The sequence below is a fragment of the Schistocerca americana genome, chromosome 5 (genome assembly GCF_021461395.2).
Source record: "Schistocerca americana isolate TAMUIC-IGC-003095 chromosome 5, iqSchAmer2.1, whole genome shotgun sequence".
In the NCBI taxonomy this organism is placed as follows: Eukaryota; Metazoa; Arthropoda; class Insecta; order Orthoptera; family Acrididae; genus Schistocerca; species Schistocerca americana.
Window position 1 is genome coordinate 752,540,090 of NC_060123.1, and position 18,666 is coordinate 752,558,755.

An 18,666-nucleotide genomic window follows, 5' to 3' on the forward strand; every position below is an offset into this window, starting at 1 on the left:
ATGCTCAAAGCACAAACTGTAAGAAGAGTCTCTATTCTTCTACTTAAGGCTGCATTGTGCCTATTGTATTTAATTCCGCTGCAATTTCTGTGTTTCATCGTCAATGTGAAGGTCCAAGGAATACATTGAACCTGCAGTGGTGTATCGGAAACTAATACTGGTCTTACAGGGAATGCTCAAAGCACCGACTGTAAGAAGGGTCTCTATTCTTGTACTTAAGGCGGCATTGGGCCTTTTGTATTTAATTCCGATGCGATTTCTGTCTTTCATCGTCAATGTGAAGGTCTAAGGAATACATTGAACCGGCAGTGGTATATCGGAAACTAATACTGGTCTCACAGGAAATGCTCTAAGCACCGACTGTAAGAAGAGTGTCTATTCTTGTACTTAAGGCGACATTGTGCTCTTTGTATTTAATTCCGATGCGAATTCAGTGTTTCATCGTCTATGTGAAGGTCCAAGGAATACATTAAAACTGCAGTGGTGTATCGGAAACTAATACTGGTCTCACACGGAATTCTCTAAGCACCGACTGTAAGTAGAGTCTGTTTTTTTGTACTTAAGGCTGCATTGTGCCTTTTGTATTTAATTCCGATGCAATTTCTGTGTTACATCGTCAATGTGAAGGTCCAAGGAATACATTGAACCTGCAGTGGTGTATCGGAAACTAATACTGGCCTCACAGGTAATGCTCAAAGCACCGACTGCAAGAAGAGTCTCAATTCTTGTGCTTAAGGCGGCATTGTGCCTTTTGTTTTTAATTCCGATGCGATTTCTGTGTTTCATCGTCAATGTGAAGCTCCAAGGAATACAATCAACCTGCAGTGGTGTATCGAAAACTAATACTGGTCTCACAGGGAATGCTGAAAGCACCGACAGTAAGAAGAGTCTCTATTCTTGTACGTAAGGCGGCATTGTGCCTGTTGTATTTAATTCCGATGCGATTTCTGTGTTTCATCGTCAATGTGAAGGTCCAAGGAATACATTGAACCAGCAGTGGTCTATCGGAAACTAATATTAGTCTCACAGGGAATGCTCAAAGCACCGACTGTAAGAAGAGTTTCTATTCTTGTAGTTCAGGAGGCATTGTGGCTTTTGTATTTAATTCCGATGTAATTTCAGTGTTTCATCGTCAATGTGTATGTCCAAGGAATACATTGAACCTGCAGTGGTGTATCGGAAACTAATACTGGTCTCACAGGCAATGCTCAAAGCACCGACTGTAAGAAGAGTCTCTATTCTTGTAATTAAGGCGGCATTGTGCCTTTTGTATTTAATTCCGATGCGATTTCTGTGTTTCATCGTCAATGTGAAGTTCCAAGGAGTACATTGAACCAGCAGTGGTGTATCGGAAACTAATACAGGTCTCACAGGCACTGCTCAAAGCACCGACTGTAAGAAGAGTCTCTATTCTTGTACTTATGGCGGCATTCTGCCCCTTGTATTTAATTCCGATGCGATTTCTGTGTTTCATCGTCAATGTGAAGGTCCAAGGAATACATTGAAACTGCAGTGGTGTATCGGAAACTTATACTGGTCTCACAGGGAATACTCGACGCACCGGCTGTGAGAAGAGTCTCTGTTCTTGTACTTAAGGCGGCATTGTGCCTTTGGTATTTAATTCCGATGCGATTTCTGTGTTTCATCGTCAATGTGAATATCTAAGGAATACATTGAACCTGCAGTGGTGTATCGGAAACTAATACTGGTCTCACAGGGCATGCTCAAATCACCGACTGTAAGTAGAGTCTGTATTCTTGTACTTAAGGCGGCATTGTGCCTTTTGTATTTAATTCCGATGCGATATCTGTGTTTCATCGTCAATGTCAAGGCCCAAGGAATACATTGAAGCTGCAGTGGTTTATCGGGAACTAATACTGTTCTCACAGGGAATGCTCAAAGCACCGACTGTAAGAAGAGTGTCTGTTCTTGTACTAAAGGCGGCATTGTGCCCTTTGTATTTAATTCCGATGCCATATCTGTGTTTCATCGTCGATGTATATGTCCAAGTAATACATTGAACCTGAAGTGTTGTACTGGATACTATTACTGGTCTCACAGAGAATGCTCAAAGCATCGACTGTATGAAGAATCTCTATACTTGTACTTAAGGCGGCATTGTGCCTTTTTGTATTTAATTCCGATGCGATTTCTGTATTTCATCGTCAATGTGAAGGTCCAAGGAATACATTGAACCTGCAGTGGTGTATCGGAAACTAATACTGGTCTCACAGGAAATGCTCAAAGCACCGACTGTAAGTAGAGTCTGTATTCTTGTACTTAAGGCGGCATTGTGCCTTTTGAATTTAATTCCGATGCCATTTCTGTGTTTCATGGTCGATGTGAAAGTCCAAGGAATACACTGAACCAGCAGTGGTGTATCGGAAACTAATACTGGTCCCACAGGGAATGCTCAAAACACCGACTGTAAGAAGAGTCTCTATTCTTGTACCAAAGGCGGCATTGTGCATTTTGTATTTAATTCCGATGCGATTTTTGTGTGTAATCGTCAATGTTAAGGTCCAAGGAATACATTGAACCTGCAGTGGCGTATCGGAAACTAATACAGGTCACACTGGAAAGGATCAAAACACAGACTCTAAGAAGTCTCACTCTGCTTGTACTTAAGGCGTCATTGTGCTCTCTATATTTAATTCCGATGTAATTTCAGTGTTTCATCGTCAATGCGTATTTCCAAGGAATACATTGAACCTGCAGTGGTGTATCGGAAACTAATACTGGTCCCACAGAGAATGCTCTAAGCACTGACATAAAGAAGAGTCTCTATTCTTGTACTTAAGGCGGCATTGTTCCTTTTGTATTTAATTCCGATGTAATTTCAATGTTTCATCGTCAATGAGTATGTCCAAGGAATACATTGAACCTGCAGTGGTGTATCGGAAACTAGTACTGGTCTCACAGGGATTGCTCAAAGCACCGACTGTAAGAAGAGTCTCTATTCTTGTAGTTATGGCGGCATTGTGCCTTTTGTATTTAATTCCGATGCGATTTCTATGTTTCATCGTCAATGTGAAGGTCCAAGAAGTACATTGACGCAGCAGTGGTGTATCGGAAACTAATACAGGTCTCACAGGGACTGCTCAAACCACCGACTGTAAGAAGAGTCTCTATTCTTGTACTTATGGCTGCATTCTGCTCTTTGTATTTAATTCCGATGCGATTTCTGTGTTTCATCGTCAATGTGAAGGTCCAAGTAATACATTGAAACTGCAGTGTTGTATCGGAAACATATACTGGTGTCACAGGATAGGATCAAAGCACAGACTCGAAGAAGTCTCACTCTTCTTGCACTTAAGGCGTCATTGTGTCCTTTGTATTTAATTCCGATGTAATTTCAGTGTTACATCGTCAATGTGTATGTTCAAGGAATACATTGACCCTGCTGTGGTGTATCGGAAACTAATACTGGTCTCACAGGGAATACTAGAAGCACCGGCTGTGAGAATAGTCTCTATTCTTGTACTTAAGGCGGCATTGTGCCTTTGGTATTTAATTCCGAATCGATTTCTGTGTTTCATCGTCAATGTGAATGTCTAAGGAATACATTGAACCTGCAGTGGTGTATCGGATATTAATACTGGTCTCTCAGGGAATGCTCAAAGCACCGACTGTAAGAAGAGTCTCTATTGTTGTACTTAGGGCTTCATTGTGCCTTTTGTTTTTAATTCCGATGCGATTTCTGTGTTTCATCGTCAATGTGAAGGTCCAAGGAATACATTGGACCTGCAGTGGTGTATCGGAAACTAATACTGGTCTCAGAGGGAATGCTCAACACACCGACAGTAAGAAGAGTCTCTATTCTTGTACCTAAGGCGGCATTGTGCCTTTTGTATTTAATTCCGACGCGATTTCTGTGTTTCATCGTCAATGTGATGGTCCAAGGAATACATTGAACCTGCAGTGGTGTATCGGAAACTAATACTGGTCTCACAGGGAATGCTCAAGGCACCGACTGTAAGAAGAGTGTCTATTCTTGTACTTAAGGCGGCATTGTGCCCTTTGTATTTAATTCGGATGCCATTTCTGTGTTTCATCGTCTATGTGTATGTCCAAGGAATACATTGAACCTGAAGTGGTGTACCGGATACTAATACTGGTCTCACAGGGAATGCACAAACACCGACTGTAAGAAGAGTCTCTTTTCTTGTACTTATGGCGGCATTGTGCCTTTTTGTATTTAATTCCGATTCGAGTTCTGTGTTTCATCGTCAATGTGAAGGTCCAAGGAATACATTGAACCTGCAGTGGTGTATCGGAAACTAATACTGGTCTCACAGGAAAAGCTCAAAGCATCGACTGTAAGTAGAGTCCGTATTCTTGTACTTAAAGCGGCATTGTGCCTTTTGTATTTAATTCCGATGTGATTTCTGATTTTCATCGTCAATGTGAAGGTCCAAGGAATACATTGAACCTGCAGTGGTGTATCGGAAACTAATACTGGTCTCACAAGGAATGCTCAAAGCACCGACTGTAAGAAGAGTGTCTATCCTTGTACTTAAGGCGGCATTGTGCCCTTTCTATTAATTCCGATGTAATTTCAGTGTTTCATCGTCAATGCGTATTTCCAAGGAATACATTGAACCTGCAGTGGTGTATCGGAAACTAATACTGGCCTCACAGGGAATGCTCAAAGCACCGACAGTAAGAAGAGTCTCTATTCTTGTACTTAAGGCGGCATTGTTCCTTTTGCATTTAATTCCGATGTAATTTCAGTGTTTCATCGTCAATGTGTGTGTCGAAGGAATACATTGAATCTGCAGTGGTGTATCGGATACTAATACTGGTCTCACAGGGAATGCTCAAAGCACAAACTGTAAGAAGAGTCTCTATTCTTGTACTTAAGGCTGCATTGTGCCTATTGTATTTAATTCCGCTGCAATTTCTGTGTTTCATCGTCAATGTGAAGGTCCAAGGAATACATTGAACCTGCAGTGGTGTATCGGAAACTAATACTGGCCTCACAGGGAATGCTCAAAGCACCGACAGTAAGAAGAGTCTCTATTCTTGTACTTAAGGTGGCATTGTTCCTTTTGCATTTAATTCCGATGTAATTTCAGTGTTTCATCGTCAATGTGTGTGTCCAAGGAATACATTGAATCTGCAGTGGTGTATCGGATACTAATACTGGTCTCACAGGGAATGCTCAAAGCACAAACTGTAAGAAGAGTCTCTATTCTTCTACTTAAGGCTGCATTGTGCCTATTGTATTTAATTCCGCTGCAATTTCTGTGTTTCATCGTCAATGTGAAGGTCCAAGGAATACATTGAACCTGCAGTGGTGTATCGGAAACTAATACTGGTCTTACAGGGAATGCTCAAAGCACCGACTGTAAGAAGGGTCTCTATTCTTGTACTTAAGGCGGCATTGGGCCTTTTGTATTTAATTCCGATGCGATTTCTGTCTTTCATCGTCAATGTGAAGGTCTAAGGAATACATTGAACCGGCAGTGGTATATCGGAAACTAATACTGGTCTCACAGGAAATGCTCTAAGCACCGACTGTAAGAAGAGTGTCTATTCTTGTACTTAAGGCGACATTGTGCTCTTTGTATTTAATTCCGATGCGAATTCAGTGTTTCATCGTCTATGTGAAGGTCCAAGGAATACATTAAAACTGCAGTGGTGTATCGGAAACTAATACTGGTCTCACACGGAATTCTCTAAGCACCGACTGTAAGTAGAGTCTGTTTTCTTGTACTTAAGGCTGCATTGTGCCTTTTGTATTTAATTCCGATGCAATTTCTGTGTTACATCGTCAATGTGAAGGTCCAAGGAATACATTGAACCTGCAGTGGTGTATCGGAAACTAATACTGGCCTCACAGGTAATGCTCAAAGCACCGACTGCAAGAAGAGTCTCAATTCTTGTGCTTAAGGCGGCATTGTGCCTTTTGTTTTTAATTCCGATGCGATTTCTGTGTTTCATCGTCAATGTGAAGCTCCAAGGAATACAATCAACCTGCAGTGGTGTATCGAAAACTAATACTGGTCTCACAGGGAATGCTGAAAGCACCGACAGTAAGAAGAGTCTCTATTCTTGTACGTAAGGCGGCATTGTGCCTGTTGTATTTAATTCCGATGCGATTTCTGTGTTTCATCGTCAATGTGAAGGTCCAAGGAATACATTGAACCAGCAGTGGTCTATCGGAAACTAATATTAGTCTCACAGGGAATGCTCAAAGCACCGACTGTAAGAAGAGTTTCTATTCTTGTAGTTCAGGAGGCATTGTGGCTTTTGTATTTAATTCCGATGTAATTTCAGTGTTTCATCGTCAATGTGTATGTCCAAGGAATACATTGAACCTGCAGTGGTGTATCGGAAACTAATACTGGTCTCACAGGCAATGCTCAAAGCACCGACTGTAAGAAGAGTCTCTATTCTTGTAATTAAGGCGGCATTGTGCCTTTTGTATTTAATTCCGATGCGATTTCTGTGTTTCATCGTCAATGTGAAGTTCCAAGGAGTACATTGAACCAGCAGTGGTGTATCGGAAACTAATACAGGTCTCACAGGCACTGCTCAAAGCACCGACTGTAAGAAGAGTCTCTATTCTTGTACTTATGGCGGCATTCTGCCCCTTGTATTTAATTCCGATGCGATTTCTGTGTTTCATCGTCAATGTGAAGGTCCAAGGAATACATTGAAACTGCAGTGGTGTATCGGAAACTTATACTGGTCTCACAGGGAATACTCGACGCACCGGCTGTGAGAAGAGTCTCTGTTCTTGTACTTAAGGCGGCATTGTGCCTTTGGTATTTAATTCCGATGCGATTTCTGTGTTTCATCGTCAATGTGAATATCTAAGGAATACATTGAACCTGCAGTGGTGTATCGGAAACTAATACTGGTCTCACAGGGCATGCTCAAATCACCGACTGTAAGTAGAGTCTGTATTCTTGTACTTAAGGCGGCATTGTGCCTTTTGTATTTAATTCCGATGCGATATCTGTGTTTCATCGTCAATGTCAAGGCCCAAGGAATACATTGAAGCTGCAGTGGTTTATCGGGAGCTAATACTGTTCTCACAGGGAATGCTCAAAGCACCGACTGTAAGAAGAGTGTCTATTCTTGTACTAAAGGCGGCATTGTGCCCTTTGTATTTAATTCCGATGCCATATCTGTGTTTCATCGTCGATGTATATGTCCAAGTAATACATTGAACCTGAAGTGTTGTACTGGATACTATTACTGGTCTCACAGAGAATGCTCAAAGCATCGACTGTATGAAGAATCTCTATACTTGTACTTAAGGCGGCATTGTGCCTTTTTGTATTTAATTCCGATGCGATTTCTGTATTTCATCGTCAATGTGAAGGTCCAAGGAATACATTGAACCTGCAGTGGTGTATCGGAAACTAATACTGGTCTCACAGGAAATGCTCAAAGCACCGACTGTAAGTAGAGTCTGTATTCTTGTACTTAAGGCGGCATTGTGCCTTTTGAATTTAATTCCGATGCCATTTCTGTGTTTCATGGTCGATGTGAAAGTCCAAGGAATACACTGAACCTGCAGTGGTGTATCGGAAACTAATACTGGTCTCACAGGGAATGCTCAAAACACCGACTGTAAGAAGAGTCTCTATTCTTGTACCAAAGGCGGCATTGTGCATTTTGTATTTAATTCCGATGCGATTTTTGTGTGTAATCGTCAATGTTAAGGTCCAAGGAATACATTGAACCTGCAGTGGCGTATCGGAAACTAATACAGGTCACACTGGAAAGGATCAAAACACAGACTCTAAGAAGTCTCACTCTGCTTGTACTTAAGGCGTCATTGTGCTCTCTATATTTAATTCCGATGTAATTTCAGTGTTTCATCGTCAATGCGTATTTCCAAGGAATACATTGAACCTGCAGTGGTGTATCGGAAACTAATACTGGTCCCACAGAGAATGCTCTAAGCACTGACATAAAGAAGAGTCTCTATTCTTGTACTTAAGGCGGCATTGTTCCTTTTGTATTTAATTCCGATGTAATTTCAATGTTTCATCGTCAATGAGTATGTCCAAGGAATACATTGAACCTGCAGTGGTGTATCGGAAACTAGTACTGGTCTCACAGGGATTGCTCAAAGCACCGACTGTAAGAAGAGTCTCTATTCTTGTAGTTATGGCGGCATTGTGCCTTTTGTATTTAATTCCGATGCGATTTCTATGTTTCATCGTCAATGTGAAGGTCCAAGAAGTACATTGACGCAGCAGTGGTGTATCGGAAACTAATACAGGTCTCACAGGGACTGCTCAAACCACCGACTGTAAGAAGAGTCTCTATTCTTGTACTTATGGCTGCATTCTGCCCTTTGTATTTAATTCCGATGCGATTTCTGTGTTTCATCGTCAATGTGAAGGTCCAAGGAATACATTGAAACTGCAGTGTTGTATCGGAAACATATACTGGTGTCACAGGATAGGATCAAAGCACAGACTCGAAGAAGTCTCACTCTTCTTGCACTTAAGGCGTCATTGTGTCCTTTGTATTTAATTCCGATGTAATTTCAGTGTTACATCGTCAATGTGTATGTTCAAGGAATACATTGAACCTGCTGTGGTGTATCGGAAACTAATACTGGTCTCACAGGGAATACTAGAAGCACCGGCTGTGAGAATAGTCTCTATTCTTGTACTTAAGGCGGCATTGTGCCTTTGGTATTTAATTCCGAGGCGATTTCTGTGTTTCATCGTCAATGTGAATGTCTAAGGAATACATTGAACCTGCAGTGGTGTATCGGATATTAATACTGGTCTCTCAGGGAATGCTCAAAGCACCGACTGTAAGAAGAGTCTCTATTGTTGTACTTAGGGCTTCATTGTGCCTTTTGTTTTTAATTCCGATGCGATTTCTGTGTTTCATCGTCAATGTGAAGGTCCAAGGAATACATTGGACCTGCAGTGGTGTATCGGAAACTAATACTGGTCACAGAGGGAATGCTCAACACACCGACAGTAAGAAGAGTCTCTATTCTTGTACCTAAGGCGGCATTGTGCCTTTTGTATTTAATTCCGATTCGAGTTCTGTGTTTCATCGTCAATGTGAAGGTCCAAGGAATACATTGAACCTGCAGTGGTGTATCGGAAACTAATACTGGTCTCACAGGAAAAGCTCAAAGCATCGACTGTAAGTAGAGTCCGTATTCTTGTACTTAAAGCGGCATTGTGCCTTTTGTATTTAATTCCGATGTGATTTCTGATTTTCATCGTCAATGTGAAGGTCCAAGGAATACATTGAACCTGCAGTGGTGTATCGGAAACTAATACTGGTCTCACAAGGAATGCTCAAAGCACCGACTGTAAGAAGAGTGTCTATCCTTGTACTTAAGGCGGCATTGTGCCCTTTCTATTAATTCCGATGTAATTTCAGTGTTTCATCGTCAATGCGTATTTCCAAGGAATACATTGAACCTGCAGTGGTGTATCGGAAACTAATACTGGCCTCACAGGGAATGCTCAAAGCACCGACAGTAAGAAGAGTCTCTATTCTTGTACTTAAGGCGGCATTGTTCCTTTTGCATTTAATTCCGATGTAATTTCAGTGTTTCATCGTCAATGTGTGTGTCGAAGGAATACATTGAATCTGCAGTGGTGTATCGGATACTAATACTGGTCTCACAGGGAATGCTCAAAGCACAAACTGTAAGAAGAGTCTCTATTCTTGTACTTAAGGCTGCATTGTGCCTATTGTATTTAATTCCGCTGCAATTTCTGTGTTTCATCGTCAATGTGAAGGTCCAAGGAATACATTGAACCTGCAGTGGTGTATCGGAAACTAATACTGGCCTCACAGGAAATGCTCAAAGCACCGACAGTAAGAAGAGTCTCTATTCTTGTACTTAAGGCGGCATTGTTCCTTTTGCATTTAATTCCGATGTAATTTCAGTGTTTCATCGTCAATGTGTGTGTCCAAGGAATACATTGAATCTGCAGTGGTGTATCGGATACTAATACTGTTCTCACAGGGAATGCTCAAAGCACAAACTGTAAGAAGAGTCTCTATTCTTCTACTTAAGGCTGCATTGTGCCTATTGTATTTAATTCCGCTGCAATTTCTGTGTTTCATCGTCAATGTGAAGGTCCAAGGGATACATTGAACCTGCAGTGGTGTATCGGAAACTAATACTGGTCTTACAGGAAATGCTCTAAGCACCGACTGTAAGAAGAGTGTCTATTCTTGTACTTAAGGCGACATTGTGCTCTTTGTATTTAATTCCGATGCGAATTCAGTGTTTCATCGTCTATGTGAAGGTCCAAGGAATACATTAAAACTGCAGTGGTGTATCGGAAACTAATACTGGTCTCACACGGAATTCTCTAAGCACCGACTGTAAGTAGAGTCTGTTTTCTTGTACTTAAGGCTGCATTGTGCCTTTTGTATTTAATTCCGATGCAATTTCTGTGTTACATCGTCAATGTGAAGGTCCAAGGAATACATTGAACCTGCAGTGGTGTATCGGAAACTAATACTGGCCTCACAGGTAATGCTCAAAGCACCGACTGTAAGAAGAGTGTCTATTCTTGTACTTAAGGCGGCATTGTGCCCTTTGTATTTAATTCCGATGTAATTTCAGTGTTTCATCGTCAATGCGCATTTCCAAGGAATACATTGAACCTGCAGTGGTGTATCGGAAACTAATACTGGTCTCACAGGGAATGCTCATAGCACCGACAGTAAGAAGAGTCTCTATTCTTGTACTTAAGGCGGCATTGTTCCTTTTGTATTTAATTCCGATGTATTTTCAGTGTTGCATCGTCAATGTGTATGTCCAAGGAATACATTGAATCTGCAGTGGTGTATCGGATACTAATACTGGTCTCACAGGGAATGCTCAAAGCACCGACTGTAAGAGAGTCTCAATTCCTGTACTTAAGGCGGCATTGGGCCTTTTGTATTTAATTCCGATGCGATTTCTGTCTTTCATCGTCAATGTGAAGGTCCAAGGAATACATTGAACCTGCAGTGGTGTATCGGAAACTAATACTGGTCTCACACGGAATGCTCAAAGCACCGACTGTAAGAAGAGGCTCTATTCTTGTACTTAAGGCGAAATTGTGCCTTTTGTATTTAATTCCGATGCGATTTCTGTGTATAATCGTCAATGTGAAGGTCCAAGGTATACATTGAACCTGCAGTGGTGAATCGGAAACTAAAACTGGTCTCACAGGGAATGCTCAAAGCACCGACTATATGAAGAGTCTCTATTCTTGTACTTAAGGCGGCATTGTGCCTTTTGTATTTAATTCCGATGCGATTTCTGTGTTTCATCGTCAATGTGAAGGTCCAAGGAAGACATTGGACCTGCAGTGGTGTATCGGAAACTAATACTGGTCTCAGAGGGAATGCTCAAAGGTCAGACTGTAAGAAGAGTCTCTATTCTTGTACTTAAGGCCGCATTGTGCCTTTTGTGTTTAATTCCAATGCGATTTCTGTGTTTCATCGTCAATGTGAAGGTCCAAGGAATACACTGAACCTGCAGTGGTGTATCGGAAACTAATACTGGTCTGACAGGGAATGCTCTAAGCACCGACTGTAAGTAGAGTCTGTATTCTTGTACTTAAGGCTGCATTGTGGCTTTTGTATTTAATTCCGATGCAATTTCTGTGTTTCATCGTCAATGTGAAGGTCCCAGGAATACATTGAACCTGCAATGGTGTATCGGAAACTAATACTGGTCTCACAGGGAATGCTCAAAGCACCAACTCTTTGAAGAGTCTCTATTCTTGTACTTAGGGCGGCATTGTGCCTTTAGTATTTAATTCCGATGCGATTTCTGTCTTTCATCGTCAATGTGAAGGTCCAAGGAATACACTGAACTTTCAGTGGTGTATCGGAAACTAATACTGGTCTCACAGGGAATGCTCAAACTACCGATTGTATGAAGAGTCTCTATTCTTGTACTTTAGCAGGCATTATGAATTTTGTATTTAATTCCGATGCGATTTTTGTGTATAATCGTCAATGTGAAGGTCCAAGGAATACATTGAACCTGCAGTGTTGTATCGGAAACTAATACTGGTCTCACAGGGAATGTTCAAAGCACCGACTGTAAGAAGAGTCTCTATTCTTGTACTTAAGGCGGCATTGTGCCCTTTGTATTTAATTCCGATGCCATTTCTGTGTTTCATCGTCGATGTGTATGTCCAAGGAATACATTGGACCTGAAGTGTGGTACCGAATACTAATACTGGTCTCACAGGGAATGCTCAAAGCACCGACTGTAAGAAGAGTCTCTAATCTTGTACTGAAGGCGGCATTGTGCCTTTTGTATTTAATTCCGATGCGATTTCTGTGTTTCATCGCCAATGGGAAGGTCCAAGGAATACAATGGACCTGCAGTGGTGTATCGGAAACTAATACTGGTCTCACAGAGAATGCTCAAAGCACCGACTGTAAGAAGAGTCTCTATTCTTGTAGTTAAATCGGCATTGGGCCGTTTGTATTTAATTCCGATGCGATTTCTGTCTTTCATCGTCAATGTGAAGGTCCAAGGATTACATTGAACCTGCAGTGGTGTATCGGAAACTAATACTGGTCTCACAGGGAATGCTCAAAGCACGGACTGTAAGAGGAGTGTCTATTCTTGTACTTAAGGCGGCATTGTGCCCTTTGTATTTAATTCCGATGGCATTTCTGTGATTCATCGTCGATGTGAAAGTCCAAGGAATACACTGAACCTGCAGTGGTGTATGGGAAACTAATACTGGTCTCACAGGGAATGCTCAAAGCACCGACTGTAAGAAGAGTCTGTATTCTTGTACTTAAGGCGGCATTGTGCCTTTTTGTATTTAATTCCGATGCGATTTCTGTATTTCATCGTCAATGTGAAGGTCCAAGGAATACATTGAACCTGCAGTGGTGTATCGGAAACTAATACTGGTCTCACAGGAAATGCTCAAAGCACCGACTGTAAGTAGAGTCTGTATTCTTGTACTTAAGGCGGCATTGTGCCTTTTGAATTTAATTCCGATGCCATTTCTGTGTTTCATGGTCGATGTGAAAGTCCAAGGAATACACTGAACCTGCAGTGGTGTATCGGAAACTAATACTGGTCTCACAGGGAATGCTCAAAACACCGACTGTAAGAAGAGTCTCTATTCTTGTACCAAAGGCGGCATTGTGCATTTTGTATTTAATTCCGATGCGATTTTTGTGTGTAATCGTCAATGTTAAGGTCCAAGGAATACATTGAACCTGCAGTGGCGTATCGGAAACTAATACAGGTCACACTGGAAAGGATCAAAACACAGTCTCTAAGAAGTCTCACTCTGCTTGTACTTAAGGCGTCATTGTGCTCTCTATATTTAATTCCGATGTAATTTCAGTGTTTCATCGTCAATGCGTATTTCCAAGGAATACATTGAACCTGCAGTGGTGTATCGGAAACTAATACTGGTCCCACAGAGAATGCTCTAAGCACTGACATAAAGAAGAGTCTCTATTCTTGTACTTAAGGCGGCATTGTTCCTTTTGTATTTAATTCCGATGTAATTTCAATGTTTCATCGTCAATGAGTATGTCCAAGGAATACATTGAACCTGCAGTGGTGTATCGGAAACTAGTACTGGTCTCACAGGGATTGCTCAAAGCACCGACTGTAAGAAGAGTCTCTATTCTTGTAGTTATGGCGGCATTGTGCCTTTTGTATTTAATTCCGATGCGATTTCTATGTTTCATCGTCAATGTGAAGGTCCAAGAAGTACATTGACGCAGCAGTGGTGTATCGGAAACTAATACAGGTCTCACAGGGACTGCTCAAACCACCGACTGTAAGAAGAGTCTCTATTCTTGTACTTATGGCTGCATTCTGCCCTTTGTATTTAATTCCGATGCGATTTCTGTGTTTCATCGTCAATGTGAAGGTCCAAGGAATACATTGAAACTGCAGTGTTGTATCGGAAACATATACTGGTGTCACAGGATAGGATCAAAGCACAGACTCGAAGAAGTCTCACTCTTCTTGCACTTAAGGCGTCATTGTGTCCTTTGTATTTAATTCCGATGTAATTTCAGTGTTACATCGTCAATGTGTATGTTCAAGGAATACATTGAACCTGCTGTGGTGTATCGGAAACTAATACTGGTCTCACAGGGAATACTAGAAGCACCGGCTGTGAGAATAGTCTCTATTCTTGTACTTAGGGCGGCATTGTGCCTTTGGTATTTAATTCCGAGGCGATTTCTGTGTTTCATCGTCAATGTGAATGTCTAAGGAATACATTGAACCTGCAGTGGTGTATCGGATATTAATACTGGTCTCTCAGGGAATGCTCAAAGCACCGACTGTAAGAAGAGTCTCTATTGTTGTACTTAGGGCTTCATTGTGCCTTTTGTTTTTAATTCCGATGCGATTTCTGTGTTTCATCGTCAATGTGAAGGTCCAAGGAATACATTGGACCTGCAGTGGTGTATCGGAAACTAATACTGGTCACAGAGGGAATGCTCAACACACCGACAGTAAGAAGAGTCTCTATTCTTGTACCTAAGGCGGCATTGTGCCTTTTGTATTTAATTCCGATTCGAGTTCTGTGTTTCATCGTCAATGTGAAGGTCCAAGGAATACATTGAACCTGCAGTGGTGTATCGGAAACTAATACTGGTCTCACAGGAAAAGCTCAAAGCATCGACTGTAAGTAGAGTCCGTATTCTTGTACTTAAAGCGGCATTGTGCCTTTTGTATTTAATTCCGATGTGATTTCTGATTTTCATCGTCAATGTGAAGGTCCAAGGAATACATTGAACCTGCAGTGGTGTATCGGAAACTAATACTGGTCTCACAAGGAATGCTCAAAGCACCGACTGTAAGAAGAGTGTCTATCCTTGTACTTAAGGCGGCATTGTGCCCTTTCTATTAATTCCGATGTAATTTCAGTGTTTCATCGTCAATGCGTATTTCCAAGGAATACATTGAACCTGCAGTGGTGTATCGGAAACTAGTACTGGCCTCACAGGGAATGCTCAAAGCACCGACAGTAAGAAGAGTCTCTATTCTTGTACTTAAGGCGGCATTGTTCCTTTTGCATTTAATTCCGATGTAATTTCAGTGTTTCATCGTCAATGTGTGTGTCGAAGGAATACATTGAATCTGCAGTGGTGTATCGGATACTAATACTGGTCTCACAGGGAATGCTCAAAGCACAAACTGTAAGAAGAGTCTCTATTCTTGTACTTAAGGCTGCATTGTGCCTATTGTATTTAATTCCGCTGCAATTTCTGTGTTTCATCGTCAATGTGAAGGTCCAAGGAATACATTGAACCTGCAGTGGTGTATCGGAAACTAATACTGGCCTCACAGGAAATGCTCAAAGCACCGACAGTAAGAAGAGTCTCTATTCTTGTACTTAAGGCGGCATTGTTCCTTTTGCATTTAATTCCGATGTAATTTCAGTGTTTCATCGTCAATGTGTGTGTCCAAGGAATACATTGAATCTGCAGTGGTGTATCGGATACTAATACTGTTCTCACAGGGAATGCTCAAAGCACAAACTGTAAGAAGAGTCTCTATTCTTCTACTTAAGGCTGCATTGTGCCTATTGTATTTAATTCCGCTGCAATTTCTGTGTTTCATCGTCAATGTGAAGGTCCAAGGGATACATTGAACCTGCAGTGGTGTATCGGAAACTAATACTGGTCTCACAGGGAATGCTCAAAGCACCGACTGTAAGAAGAGGCTCTATTCTTGTACTTAAGGCGGCATTGTGCCCTTTGTATTTAATTCCGATGTAATTTCAGTGTTTCATCGTCAATGCGCATTTCCAAGGAATACATTGAACCTGCAGTGGTGTATCGGAAACTAATACTGGTCTCACAGGGAATGCTCATAGCACCGACAGTAAGAAGAGTCTCTATTCTTGTACTTAAGGCGGCATTGTTCCTTTTGTATTTAATTCCGATGTATTTTCAGTGTTGCATCGTCAATGTGTATGTCCAAGGAATACATTGAATCTGCAGTGGTGTATCGGATACTAATACTTTTCTCACAGGGAATGCTCAAAGCACCGACTGTAAGAGAGTCTCAATTCCTGTACTTAAGGCGGCATTGGGCCTTTTGTATTTAATTCCGATGCGATTTCTGTCTTTCATCGTCAATGTGAAGGTCCAAGGAATACATTGAACCTGCAGTGGTGTATCGGAAACTAATACTGGTCTCACAGGGAATGCTCAAAGCACCGACTGTAAGAAGAGGCTCTATTCTTGTACTTAAGGCGAAATTGTGCCTTTTGTATTTAATTCCGATGCGATTTCTGTGTATAATCGTCAATGTGAAGGTCCAAGGTATACATTGAACCTGCAGTGGTGAATCGGAAACTAAAACTGGTCTCACAGGGAATGCTCAAAGCACCGACTATATGAAGAGTCTCTATTCTTGTACTTAAGGCGGCATTGTGCCTTTTGTATTTAATTCCGATGCGATTTCTGTGTTTCATCGTCAATGTGAAGGTCCAAGGAAGACATTGGACCTGCAGTGGTGTATCGGAAACTAATACTGGTCTCAGAGGGAATGCTCAAAGGTCAGACTGTAAGAAGAGTCTCTATTCTTGTACTTAAGGCCGCATTGTGCCTTTTGTATTTAATTCCAATGCGATTTCTGTGTTTCATCGTCAATGTGAAGGTCCAAGGAATACACTGAACCTGCAGTGGTGTATCGGAAACTAATACTGGTCTGACAGGGAATGCTCTAAGCACCGACTGTAAGTAGAGTCTGTATTCTTGTACTTAAGGCTGCATTGTGGCTTTTGTATTTAATTCCGATGCAATTTCTGTGTTTCATCGTCAATGTGAAGGTCCCAGGAATACATTGAACCTGCAATGGTGTATCGGAAACTAATACTGGTCTCACAGGGAATGCTCAAAGCACCAACTCTTTGAAGAGTCTCTATTCTTGTACTTAGGGCGGCATTGTGCCTTTAGTATTTAATTCCGATGCGATTTCTGTCTTTCATCGTCAATGTGAAGGTCCAAGGAATACACTGAACCTTCAGTGGTGTATCGGAAACTAATACTGGTCTCACAGGGAATGCTCAAACTACCGATTGTATGAAGAGTCTCTATTCTTGTACTTTAGGAGGCATTATGCATTTTGTATTTAATTCCGATGCGATTTTTGTGTATAATCGTCAATGTGAAGGTCCAAGGAATACATTGAACCTGCAGTGTTGTATCGGAAACTAATACTGGTCTCACAGGGAATGTTCAAAGCACCGACTGTAAGAAGAGTCTCTATTCTTGTACTTAAGGCGGCATTGTGCCCTTTGTATTTAATTCCGATGCCATTTCTGTGTTTCATCGTCGATGTGTATGTCCAAGGAATACATTGGACCTGAAGTGTGGTACCGAATACTAATACTGGTCTCACAGGGAATGCTCAAAGCACCGACTGTAAGAAGAGTCTCTAATCTTGTACTGAAGGCGGCATTGTGCCTTTTGTATTTAATTCCGATGCGATTTCTGTGTTTCATCGCCAATGGGAAGGTCCAAGGAATACAATGGACCTGCAGTGGTGTATCGGAAACTAATACTGGTCTCACAGAGAATGCTCAAAGCACCGACTGTAAGAAGAGTCTCTATTCTTGTAGTTAAGGCGGCATTGGGCCGTTTGTATTTAATTCCGATGCGATTTCTGTCTTTCATCGTCAATGTGAAGGTCCAAGGATTACATTGAACCTGCAGTGGTGTATCGGAAACTAATACTGGTCTCACAGGGAATGCTCAAAGCACGGACTGTAAGAGGAGTGTCTATTCTTGTACTTAAGGCGGCATTGTGCCCTTTGTATTTAATTCCGATGGCATTTCTGTGATTCATCGTCGATGTGAAAGTCCAAGGAATACACTGAACCTGCAGTGGTGTATGGGAAACTAATACTGGTCTCACAGGGAATGCTCAAAGCACCGACTGTAAGAAGAGTCTCTATTCTTGTACTTAAGGCGGCATTGTGTCTTTTGTATTTAATTCCAATGCGATTTCTGTGTGTAAGCGTCAATGTGAAGGTCCAAGGTATACATTGAACCTGCAGTGGTGAATCGGAAACTAATACTGGTCTCACAGGGAATACTCAAAGCACCGACTGTAAGAAGAGTCTCTATTCTTGTACTTAAGGCGTCATTGCGCCTTTTGTATTTAATTCCGATGAGATTTCTATGTTTCATCGTCAATGTGAAGGACCAAGGAATACATTGGACCTGCAGTGGTGTATCGAAACTAATACTGGTCTCAGAGGGAATGCTCAAAACACCGACAGTAAGAAGAATCTCTATTCTTGTACTTAAGGCGACATTGTTCCTTATGTATTTAATTCCGATGTAATTTCAGTGTTTCATCGTCAATGTGTATGTCCAAGGAATACATTGACCCTGCAGTGGTGTATCGGATACTAATACTGCTTTCACAGGGAATGCTTAAAGCACCGACTGTAAGAAGAATCTCTATTCTTGTACTTAAGGCGGCATTGTGCCTTTTGTATTTAATTCCGATGCGATTTCTTTGTTTCATCGTCAATGTGAAGGTCCAAGGAATACATTGAACCTGCAGTGGTGTATCGGAAACTAATACTGGTCTCACAGGGAATGCTCAAAGCACCGACTGTTAGAAGAGTGTCTATTCTTGAACTTAAGGCGGCATTGTGCCCTTTGTATTTAATTCCGATGCCATTTCTGTGT